The 12,143-nt window shown below is 41.5% G+C and overlaps 1 protein-coding gene across 1 annotated transcript in view; it reads left to right on the top strand.

The window, feature by feature from the left end:
• Positions 1 to 1,457: 1,457 nt before the first annotated feature.
• ptprsa (protein tyrosine phosphatase receptor type Sa) overlaps positions 1,458 to 12,143 on the top strand; it is a 239,000-nt gene continuing 228,314 nt past the window's right edge. Inside the window, 1 exon segment of the mRNA XM_029429714.1 lies at positions 1,458 to 1,844. The gene's annotated coding sequence lies outside the window, so the exon portion shown is untranslated.

Genomic DNA, 12,143 nt, shown 5'->3' on the forward strand with positions numbered 1-12,143 from the left:
ATTAATATAACTGTTGAGAAGAAGGTGTTGGGATCGCACAGTGGCTGGGGCATCAGCAGCTGCATTGGTATTCCTCCTGGTCCTTTTGGTGCTGCCATCAATAAACATGCAGATCCATTGACTTGAAGATCCACTGGTGCAATGTGTATTCAGGTGTGAATGTGTCTTTGTATGTGTTTGTATATTACCCCTGTGATGTATTGGCAAGTCAATGACCTGTCCTGTTTATCTGTCTTTCGTTTATATCCCCCACCCCATAACATGAATAATGATAAGTGGGAATATAAAATATACACTAAACTTTATGGATGGAAGGATGGTCTGATATATGACAGAACCTGTATTTTTCCAGTGTCCACCAACACCCCCCTTAAGGAACAAGCCACCGGGCCACATTTCAGCTTGTCCTTGCAGAGCATCTGTGCACCCGTATATATAGAGTAAAGGAAAGCAGCCCTGCCACTTTAAAGATTTGATTAAGTAAAACCTGCAGCTGAAGTTGATTGATTAAACGCCCTCGCAGTCTTTTTCTTACAGTTTCCTTCAGCAAGCAGCCAGCTGCAAAATCGGGATGCAGAAAATACCTTATAACTTGCTTTCTCATCCGTTGCGAGGAATTTAAATGCAATTGAAGATATGAAGTTAAAAATAGGCTGTTAGTCACTGTTAATCACTGAGCTCTGATCTGGACAATGGTTTTACATTACATTTACATATACAGTAATATTTTATATTCCTCGGAAAGGATAACAATATCACAGCAAGGAAATAACTTATTTGCACTTGTTGTACCAGTTTTCCAGAATTTTCTTAAAGTAATGACAATAAGAAATAATCATGACTAAACGTTTAAATGTATCCATTGGCAACAATTGCAGTTCCTACATTATTTCCACTCAAAACAGGACCAATGAGTTGTTGTTGTTTTTGTATTTGCAGTGTAGTATATGATATACACAAGGAATCTCACTTATTACTCAGATAAGAAGCTTTATCTTTAAGATTCGCCGGCTGTACCGGGGAGGGGGAGGCTGCCTTGACTGTGCGCAGCGTGCATTGGTCTGTTTCATGTTACCTTACCCCCACTCTTATCCCGGGTAAAGGCAGGCTGACGATGCTACTGGACGATACCTTCAGTGAGGCGTGGGGGGACGGCATGACTTCATCACGTCAAGTGGAGCACTGCAAAAACATATCCTCAAAAGCAAAATATACAGCCTTGTGTTCCAGCTTCAAACATAATATAAACGTGTGGGGAAAGTGTTTCCACTGCTCAACAAACAAATCGCAGATTTGTTTTATGACAATGTAATACATGTTAATTTTAATTCTGGAAACATTCAATAAGATGTTTGCATCACATTGAGTTTACATAATATCTCCTCAAAACAAGATTCAGTGCTGGACTAAATGTACATTTTATTTTTGTGTCTTTTATTTGTCAAATAAAGAGGGGGACGATCACATGAGGGTGGAGAGAAGATGGAGAGAGCCGTGAGTTGAGGGGTAGCTGGAAAGGGAGGGCCGGACGCATGACATCATTCCCTCAGCTTCCCTGCGCGGACAGAGCTCTGGTTTCTCCAAATGCGCACGGCGGCTGCTGCTGAGGGAGCGACTCCTCCTGCCGTACACAGACGCGTCCTGAGCAACCTGCGCTCTTGGGGTGGATATTAAAAACATAATTTAACCCGACAGAGGAACCCGTGAACCGCTCCTCACTGGACCTGCCGCAGGAACGCAAACATTTAACACAAACCCAGGGATTATTGCTTGTTTTAATCATGAAGATGTGAGGGTTTACAAGCTGAGAAGAAAGAAAGAGGAACTCCGAGGCTGACAAAAAGGTAGGCACACTTCCATGTCTGTTTTTCTCCTCACTCTGTCCAGCTACTTTTGTCTGCCAGGTATTTTTAATACAAGATCAGAAATTTGAATCACGGCTTTTTCATTTTCTAAACGCTTAAACAAAATAGTCATGTGGGCATGTGGTGTTGGAGCGCGCGAGCTGTGCGTTATTCTGCCGTCTTAACACCCGCACAGAGAAGGAGGCAAGTGTCCAAAGAGGAGCATCATTTCAGAATACTGCAAAGCGGCTTGTTTAAGCTGCAACGGAGCTTTGCGAAGGAGAGAGATGCTCGATATAGTCCCGGACTCAGCGGGAGTCCCGACTCTGCCACCGCAAAGCTGCTGCTGGTGAGCAGAGCATATCTGCTGCTTGAGTACGAAGGATATCCATCACTTTGAACGACGGTCGTAACAGGCACGACTTCCCTTTCATTCCCCCACTGAGAGTTAATTACAATTGTAATCTCCCAAATAAAAGAAACCTGGCTGTTCTATAGCAGAGAGATGAAGGAAGATGCTGAATGATTTATCTTACACTTTGTATGCCATGTATAGCTCTGAAGCATAACGCATATTTCTGAATCATCTTTTTTTTTTCGGGCGGAGGTGTGTGTGTGAAAGAGAGTGTGTGCAGGGGGGGGGGGTGTTGGAGGAAGAGGGGGGTGCTCCATCTAACAAGTGCATCTCCACGGGGGGTGCTTCATTAGCCAAGTCAACCGTGAGACGCTTTGCATTATAGAATCCTATGAAACGAACATGCCAGTAGATCATGAGACATTCCGTTCTTGCGGGCACAAATCGGAAACGCAATTTTTGATAGCCTACTCCTCTCTCTCTCTCTCTCTCTCTCTCTCTCTCTCTCCCTCCCTCCCTCTCTCTCTCTCTCTCTCTCTCTCTCCTCTCTCTCTCTCTCTCTCTCTCTCTCTCTCTCTCTCTCTCTCTCTCTCTCTCTCTCCCTCTCTCTCTCCATCTGCTTGCGTGTGTTTGGACCGGTTGTTTGATGTGATGTCAAAGCTTAAAGTACACATGTTGGACTTTTGAGAGTACTGTAATGTTGATCTGCACCCCTGGACAGGATTTGCTTTTGCGCACCACGTTGATTCACTGGCGTGTAAATGAGTTGGGCTTATTTCGATGTGCGCAACTCGAGCTTTCCACAGCCCCACTGAGGTGAAGTCAGCAGAGCAATGACACTGACTTTTTCTAAGTGCCGGTGATGCCCTTGTTGAATGGTGAACACTCCGTTGTCTGCGTGTGTATTTGTTAAATATTGTTATCTTGTTTTATGTCCTATGAGGAATGTCACAATTAGATCAAGAAAATCTCAGTTTCAAACTTTCAAATCGGTCTTTATTTTTCGTTTACTCGTTTTATGATGGTTCTTCGAAATGACACACTGATCTGCTGGCACATAATAAGGTTGCATTGGACTAAGAAAGATAGAACATGATGATAAAGATTTCAAAGCTGTGGAAGAGCCTTATGTGTTCCCATTATTTCTTGTTTTGCATTCTACCTCATTCAATCATTCAAAAGATTTCTGATATCCGATGAGCAAATTTTATTTGGAGGTACGCGTTGAAACGTTTGCCACAGAACAATCGAATCTATTTTCTTCCCCTGAAGTTGTGCATTTTCCATCTTGTTCTGTCTCCTGTTTCGATCGCAACGAGCGCATCGCGCATCTACTAAGCTCTTAAAAGCCAGAGGAGAGAACAATATCTCGCCAGCGCTCAGGCTGTTAAAAGAAAATGGCTTTATTCATTTTTCTTTGTACCAGTGATAACTTAGTTATAGCTTTTTTATGGTGCCTTGAAATGGCTTACGGGCTTGCAGTACAATGTAATGTAATCAAATTTATGATGTTGCTGTGTATTACAATTCCCTGTTATGTTCCGTCACGTAAGAAATTTGGAGTGACCCCCCTCGCTCCGCCTCCTCAACACACACACACACACACATACACACACAGAGCAGAATGCCCAGGAGCACCAGAGCAAGGCAGGTACAATCCACCAATGTATTTGTATATGAGGGAGCACACACCCCTCGCTTGCACACAACCTCTCCGGAAATAGTCCACAGTCCTTTCTAAATTATATTCAGATTTATGCTACCACAAATTTATTCTGGCAACCAATCATATGCCTCCTGAGTTTTGCCTATTCCATATTCCATGCTTTTAAAAAAAAGAAAATACCAATAGAAAGTTTGGCCTCATGCAAGGAAGACATTACAATATGTGGAGCTGAACCAAAGTGATGAAACAAATGATGTAATGCATGAGTTGGTGTATAGCTTAACACACAAAGACGCACACACACACACACACACACACACACACACACACACACACACAACACACACACACACACACAGATTTGCATTTACTCTCTGCTTGTCTTTATGATGTCACATATTTTCATGCACGACAGCATCGGTGGGATTTTTGCATATTTTTTGTAAGATGTTAATATTTTAGTTAATTATCATTCTTATCCACACTTCAGCACAGATGTGTCTGTATGCTCCGGTCCTCTTGATAGTAAGATGCGGTGCCACCCAATGATCACTATGACAGGAGGGAGTCACTCACTCCCTGCTGTCTTAAAAGACAGGCCTGTGGAAGGACAGCTATTACTGTAGTCCTTCCTTCAAACTTAATGGGCTGGACACATTTTCTGAAGCATCATAGAGCACCCAGTGTTTGCTCATGGAGCAATCAAACACCCATGTTGAATATCCAGGCCACAGACTCTAAAAAGTGATGGTTCATCTAAAAATCATAATGGAACCAGTGAGGACTTTAAGATGCTTAAAAATAAAGCAGTTCTTGAAGAACAACCATGGAATAGAATTTTATGAACTACAAGTTACACTGTGATGAAAGGGCTCATCAAAGAAACCCTCTGTGGTACTCATACCTTGAAGGTACCCCGTTGTGAAGCTTAATAGCTCGCGATAGCTGACAATGTAAAATCCTAGGTTTGGGTCCACTCAAATGGGATGTGAGCTCTTTTCTTCCGTTCCTTACCTTTCATATCACACTGCACTATCACCAGGTCTCAGAGAAATAACACAATATTTAAATATAATAAAAATAAATCTCATCATAGGTCACCTTTTAGTGACGATGCTATTGATAATGGAGGTGAGGCAGGTTACCTTTTCACTGTGTACACTTCTTAACTTGACATCAATCAACCAGTCTCTTTGTATGTATGAGATGGGTTATTGGATGGCATGCCCATGCATCGCTTGTTTTCTCCTGCAGAAATGCACTTCAATCATGCTCACCTGTCACCAGCTGGGCAGCAAAGATTCAGGCATGTGAGACACACATTGCAAATGCACATAGTGACAGACTTGAACCTGCTCACACACACACACACACACACACACATACACACACACACACACTTTTATTATATTTTCAAAATGAGCTTTAAGTCACAATCCGCAGTCTCATTACAAGACACCAAGCCTACGCGTGGGGCCATGTCATTCATGCAGTGAAAATGAAAACAGATGCGGAAGGCTGGCAGAGCTGTTTAAGGGGACCTAAACATGAAAAGCGAGAGGAGACAGGAAGGAGAAAGAGAGCGAGAGAGAGAGAGAGAGAGAGAGAGAGAGAGAGAGAGAGAAGAAAATATTTAATCATAAGCACACTTTATGGAGAGCTTCGCCCATGTGCACTGCGGCAGTCTAATTGCCAGTATAGTGCTTGTTACTTGTCACCTCCAGATAAACAGCAGTCTATTTTTTTTCTCATGTTTTCCCCCCCGCCTGTGGCAGAATTTGAAATTCTAAGTAGCACAATGTCAATTTCAGAGTATCCCATCTCATCCCATCTTCACCTCCACTCCTTGAGCCAAATGCAAACACACCAATGTAATTTTCTTTCATACAAGTCAGGATAAATAAAACTAGCAAACATATTTACATCTATAACCAAAACCGCAATGGTGGGAAGAGGTAATTTAGATTAAGTAAATCATTAAATAAAAGCAAAGGAGAGGTTGTATAATGTGACAGAGGATGTTTTGTACTCAGCCTCCTGTCCAACAGTGCCATATTGTACAGTAAATCTTGTCAGGAAGCATATGGTCCTCAAATCCATATGCAAATGCCTGCTGGAATATTCAAACAGCAGAGAAAGAAATTGTCCTTTTTAACACTGGCTTGTCATTTCAAATGGCTAAGATATAAGCTCTTTAGAGAAAGTCTTGACTGCCAGAATGAGGGCAAAAAATGCACTATTCTCAAGTTTTCCATGAACATTCTGACCTGGTTCAAGCCCACTGTGGAGATTGACACTTTAATGGCTTTGATATGTACACATTTTCCTGGTACACGCCAAGATGTCAGGAAGAGAGAAGATGGGCGATCCTGGAGTGATGCAAGATTTTTCCTCTATTCCAAGGAAGGAGAGGAAGACCACTCACATGTGAGGGATGGGGGTAAAAGCCTCAGGGCCTCTCTCTCCCTGTCAAATATGTTAAGCTTCATTGAAAACATCATTCCATAAAGCAATGTGTATTCATGTTTGCCAGCCACAATCCCAATCAAAACAATGTGAAAGGGTTGAAATGACGGGAGGTGGTACAGCCTGTGTGGAAGGTTTTCATTATATTATTTTCACAGTAATCACACAATTGTGCTTGTTGAGGGAAAGATGTAACATTATTAGGGTTCAATTTCATTGGTGAAAGGAACACATCATAATCACTGAGGGAGTCTTAGTTCAGGTTAAAGCAACATGTTGAGCGTTCAAAAGCTCTTTACTCAGGGATAATTGCAGCCGTGTTTAAACAACCTGAAAATATATAACAGACACTTAACAAATATTGTGTCCAGATGTAGTCTAAAATACGCAAGCAGGGGACATATCAGTGAAGGAGTCAACTATGGGGAAAACCACATTATGTCACATCTATTAAAACTGTATTTATATACAATCTTAACAACAATATCAAAGCAATAATTTGTCAATGGAAAAATATAATGTCACTTGATACTAATGCTGAATGGAATCTATAAACTGAAATATTTATTTCTTGAAATATGTGTCACTTTTTTAATGTTTGGGTTTCGAAGTTTGATAGTACAACATGAGTTGATATAAAGGTAATATTAATGGACTTTGTCACTCTAATTTTCTTGAATTTGTTTATTTTTTTCAATTTGAAGAATATTCAGAAGTTTTCAAACTACCCATAATGCCTTGGGAGATGTACACAGGAAGTATGGAGTCAGGGAGATCAGTTGTAGGCAGCAACTTGAGCCTTAAAAAAGCTATATTTGTTGACATTTTGGCAAACTGAGACCATCAAAGTATGCCAAATTACGTACATGCTGTTCTTGTTTGCAGTATACATATGGATGGTCCATCAATTATCACTAGACTAATTTGATACTGAATAAAACTTAAAAACGATGATTCCCAGGTAAGCTATAAGTTATAAGGAGTTATAAGGAGCGTCTTTTTTTCCAGGATTTCTAAGTGGATTTATGGACGTTTATTCACAATGCTCATCAGAGATAATGATATCCTCGTAAAATGTAAGTCACACTTTCTCTAAAAAATATGTGTATCATGTATTCGTGCCTAGGTTTGACCGTGGTATGACTATGACAAGGAGTAACGTTATACATTTTGACGCAATTTGCAGCATTCGGCCGTTAAGGGTTACTTTAGCTAACGTTACCTTAATTGCCTTTCAAAACTTTATTGAGACAACAAGCAGTTCACAACAAAAGTATAAAAATAAAACGTTACGTAAATATCTTGTAAAATTAAGCTTACAGATGGTACATGTTGTATTAGCTTTTGTGTTTGTACATTCAGATATGAAGGAAATGTATTGTACAGTCAGCTCTATAAAGTTTTGTTTTTTTGCGTAAGAATTTAGATTTATGAATATTGTATCTAGATAATAAGCAGATTAATCAAATAGAACAGATATTCTTGTCTTATTCAGTATATCCAAACAATATTTTCCAAAGTGCAAAGTGAGGGTAGATATGATCAGCAACAAATCGTGACAATTTTATCCACACTTGTATCTTTTACCTTATATGACTCCCCCAACCCCCTTGCTTCACAGTTTGAAAACCTCTGATCACTAAAGGTACAAAGGTTAAGTGACTGAAGATATTTGTCAGTGTATAACTTTATTGGCCTTAAGCTCTTATTGTGCATTCAAAGATTGCAGCAAGCCAAGGATGTGTGAATAAATGGTGGCTTTGATCTGTACTTCAGCTGTACATATTGCTGCTGCACTTTGATGCCAAAAAGAAATATTCCAGAAAAGTCCCATGTCCTGCTACTACACTGAATGGTTTGATAACTAGGTGTTCTTGTCATTCTGTAACTGTGTGCGTTACGGCATGCTTTGAAGCTAACATTAATGATTTGTGTTTGCTGTGGCATTGCAAATTATGGGGATAGAAGTTATGAATGAAGTAGAATTTTAGTAGAAGTGCCCGTAGTTTGGGAATAGTACTATATCCTTCTCTTTATTAATCACGAGGACCCAGTAGATCTGAATAACTAACAAGCTGGCCGTGGCTAAATGTTTTCTGGAAAGCAGTCAATTAGGAAACCTCGCTGGATGAGGCAGATGTAAATCTCCTCGAGGAGAGTGGTTTACAGAGGGTCATTCACCCCCGCAACCACCACTCGCCCCCGAGGGTCATAACTCTGAAGGTCACGGTAGCATTTCACCTCCCCCCTTTTCTTGTCCAACTCCAGTGGGTGTCGGCGGATGTTTCCCGCCATGTTGGTGAGCAGGTGCTGGTCGTGGTGGGGGTCTATGAGGATGATGCCTCTCAACAATGGCAGGAATAACAAAACACTGTCTCGCCCGTTTACTACTGGCCTGCATCCTAGTCCAAGGCATCATAAAGAATGAATGATTTATAGACAGTCTTGGATAGACATTTATGTTTAATTCAGAACTGTACTGTAAGGGGTCATCCATGGTCTTCTTGTGGCGTGACGGGGTCGTCACAAGGAGTGGGTGGATACTGCAGGCGAAGCGAAGGAGGAGGTGTGTAGAATGTCACGCTAGAGCAGAGTAGAATTAAGACAGAGAGAGGAGAGCATTGACGGTGGCCTTGTTCGTTTCATCTGTAGGCCTTAATAAAACCCTCACAGGCTGGCATTGATCTCTCCCAGAATAATCCATTTAGACTGAGCGTGCCTGGCCATGTGGGGCCTCTTCAATTATTTATGGCAGAATGCTGTGCAAGCTTCCGTTGGGATGCAACAATGTGCCCTGGGAAACCTGTGAACTGCAAGAGAGCAAAGGAGACACAGAAGGTGGAAAAGGAGAAATGTTAGATGGAAGTCGAGGACTGGTTGGACAGAGATGTGAGGAGGGACAGAGGGAGGGGAGGGGAGGTGAGGTGGAGGAAGGAGGGAATGGGGGGCAGTTTAATTGCACTGAGGAATGCATGGAAAGTTGAGGAGAGAGTTGGGGAGTTGACAGGAAAGAAGGATCAGAGAGGGAGACAGGAAGGTGATGAGAAATATGGGATGCACACACTGTAAAGATGCATGAAATGTGAATAGAAAGTTGTTGTAAGGAGGGATGACAAACAAGTTTAGGAAGAGAGCAGATCAGAGGAAGGTATATATAAAATAATGCAAATACTGAAAAGAAGGTGAGGGAGAGGAAGGACATGTGGCAAGGTGAAACAAGTAGGGTCAGGGATGAATAGAAGAATGAAGAAAATATGGATAAGAGAGGGATGTGGGATGGGAGAAAAGGAAAGAAATTAATAGATGAGAGAGAAATTCAGAAGGAAAGTTAGAGGAAATGGACGAAAGAAGAGTACGATACTATAAGAGATCTTAAGAAAAGTAGGTGAGCTAGGGAAGGAGAGATTAGCTAGACGAGGTCAGGAAGCATGGGAGGAAACAAGGTATGATTATAGATGAGAGGAAGAGATGACCGGAAATGAGGCAGGAATAGAGGAAGAGGGTGGAGAATGGGACCTTTGGACTATTGATCATGGCAGAGTTATTGTTGCTACTGTGTTGTACTAAGTGGAGACTGAGACATGTCAGCTTGACTGCCTGTGTAGAAGATGTTTTTTTCCCCTGCTAAACTCACTTTTAATGCTATGCAAAAAAAATATTACAGTTATGTTTTGTTGGACACATTCAAAGAATGTCTTCCAGGAGGGTCAGATAGTTTTCTTTTCCGTGGAGTTTATAAACAACGGCTACAAAGCAAATCAATCCACCTGTTTCAAGATGTCACAAGAAACAAGATGATTTGGACAAGATGATTTCTTCCCCTTGGCAGATTTTCTTTTTATAGTTTGAGGACTTAATGTTTTTCTTGGCCGAAGAAACTGTACGCTCAGAGATACACATCATACACTCCCTTCTGTTTGCCTGGTGTATAGTCTGCTATTTGCAGCTCACGCTCTGCGCTCATAAATCCAGGCAGATTTGTCTTACCTGATTCCCCCGGCATTCTCCATCAAGCTCTTCTCCCTCTATTAGGCTTTCCACCCATCGTCTCAGAATCTGATTCTGATCCAGCGTAAGAAATTTCCATCTGTACTGTCGAGTGATTACGTATGGCACATTTTGAGAGGGTATACTCTTATTTCACAAGGGCTCTAACCCTTGTGACCTCTCTAAAGCGTTTGCTGGAACAACAGGAAGATTTTTATATCATGCAGTAATAGCCATTGTACAAGTACGTCTTTAATTTATTTAGTGCATAGCGTATCCGGTGGTAATTATTTTAGAAGTCTCTCTGCATTCATCTTTTACCTAGCTTACGATAACACCGCAGACGTTTCATTTTGAATACTGTTTGGATTCATAATCATATATTACAACAGCAGTTCGACACCCACATTGATTTCTCACAGTTAAACAACAGGAGAGTGACGTCAAAGGAATGGAGCTGAAAGCCGAGCAGTGGTTCAGCAAGCATGCAGTCAAACAAAAAAAAAGAAGGAAAAAAAGTACTTTGCAAAAGCTATTACATTGGCTGTGTCAAACATCCTAATCAGATGGGCTAAACGGTGTAGCGGCATTGCTAATAGCTAACGATAGCATACCAGCAGGTCTCTGTTTAATTAGTGGGAGCCCATTTCCCACCACTTGTCGTTGTCTGAGGCAGCCACCAAGGATTTATTGTTTGTCCACAGACATTGATTATCGGATTCTAGTAATTGTTTTGTCTTCGCTTGATTAACAAACCTGTGTTTTCACAAGAGGATAGCTCAATAGCAGCCTTTAATGGCAGGACCCCAGCCAAACTCCTAACGCTAACGGGCTGCATACTACGATTTGTGATGAAGAATCCCAGACGGGCTGGAAGAGGTGAAAGAAAACCTTCGATCATTTCTCATTTTTCTGTTGAGGGGGAATCTTGTATCACAGCACTGAGACAGTTCATTAGCTAAAGGTGCCGGTGCTTAGTGAATGGTTCCACAGATCAGTGTATGGGTGGCCCCTCTGGCTGATGCATCCAGGTGCACTGTGCTTTGTGATTCCCGTCCAGCAGTGTGCAGGATGATTGATGAGAGATGTGTGGCATTACTGGCATGTTAGGAATTTCAGTAGCGTGCCTCTTTTCTTGTTCTTTATTCTCCCATTTCCAAGGATATGGGCCGTAAAGTAGAGTGTATCACAGCTGTGGAGGAGTGGAAACATAATGAAGATGAGGAGGGGCGGTAGAAGGGGTGATGGAGAGCTTTTGGAGCAACTTCAGGTCGTGCTTTGGAGCTCAGGGGTTTGGAGGATAGAGAGTGGAATGTAAGCATACTTGTGTATTATTCAGATATATCTCCTTTCATAAGCTCTGACTCAAGGCAGAACCTTTCCTTTCATTAGGTGCTTTTCACAGCTGTAGAGCTAAGAACATAGATCCCTCATCTCTCCCACGACACCCAGTCTGAACTCTGACTCTTATCTCAAGAGAAAGTGTTTGGAAAATTCAAAAATGTTCTCTTCAGCTGTCAATACAAGGGGAGAACATGTTGTTGCTACAAAATACTTGTTCTATTTAACACCCAGAAAGATCCTGCATGAAGGTTTTTTTTTTTTTTTAACACAAGGCCATTTTCATTGTGCCAGGCTCTCGGGAGGATGTTGCTTCCTTCCAGCTGACTTCTCTCCTTACTCGTAATTCATTTCTGATTTTGGTTGCAGCTTGAAAACATCTTGCCAAGAAGTACAACACCTTGCCAAAGTAGTCTTTTATATGCCTCGCTCCATTTGTTTCCCCTTGTAGCTTTCTTCTTTGCTCTTAGATGTCTTGATCATT

This window comes from Cottoperca gobio, chromosome 4 (assembly GCF_900634415.1).
Source record: "Cottoperca gobio chromosome 4, fCotGob3.1, whole genome shotgun sequence".
In the NCBI taxonomy this organism is placed as follows: Eukaryota; Metazoa; Chordata; class Actinopteri; order Perciformes; family Bovichtidae; genus Cottoperca; species Cottoperca gobio.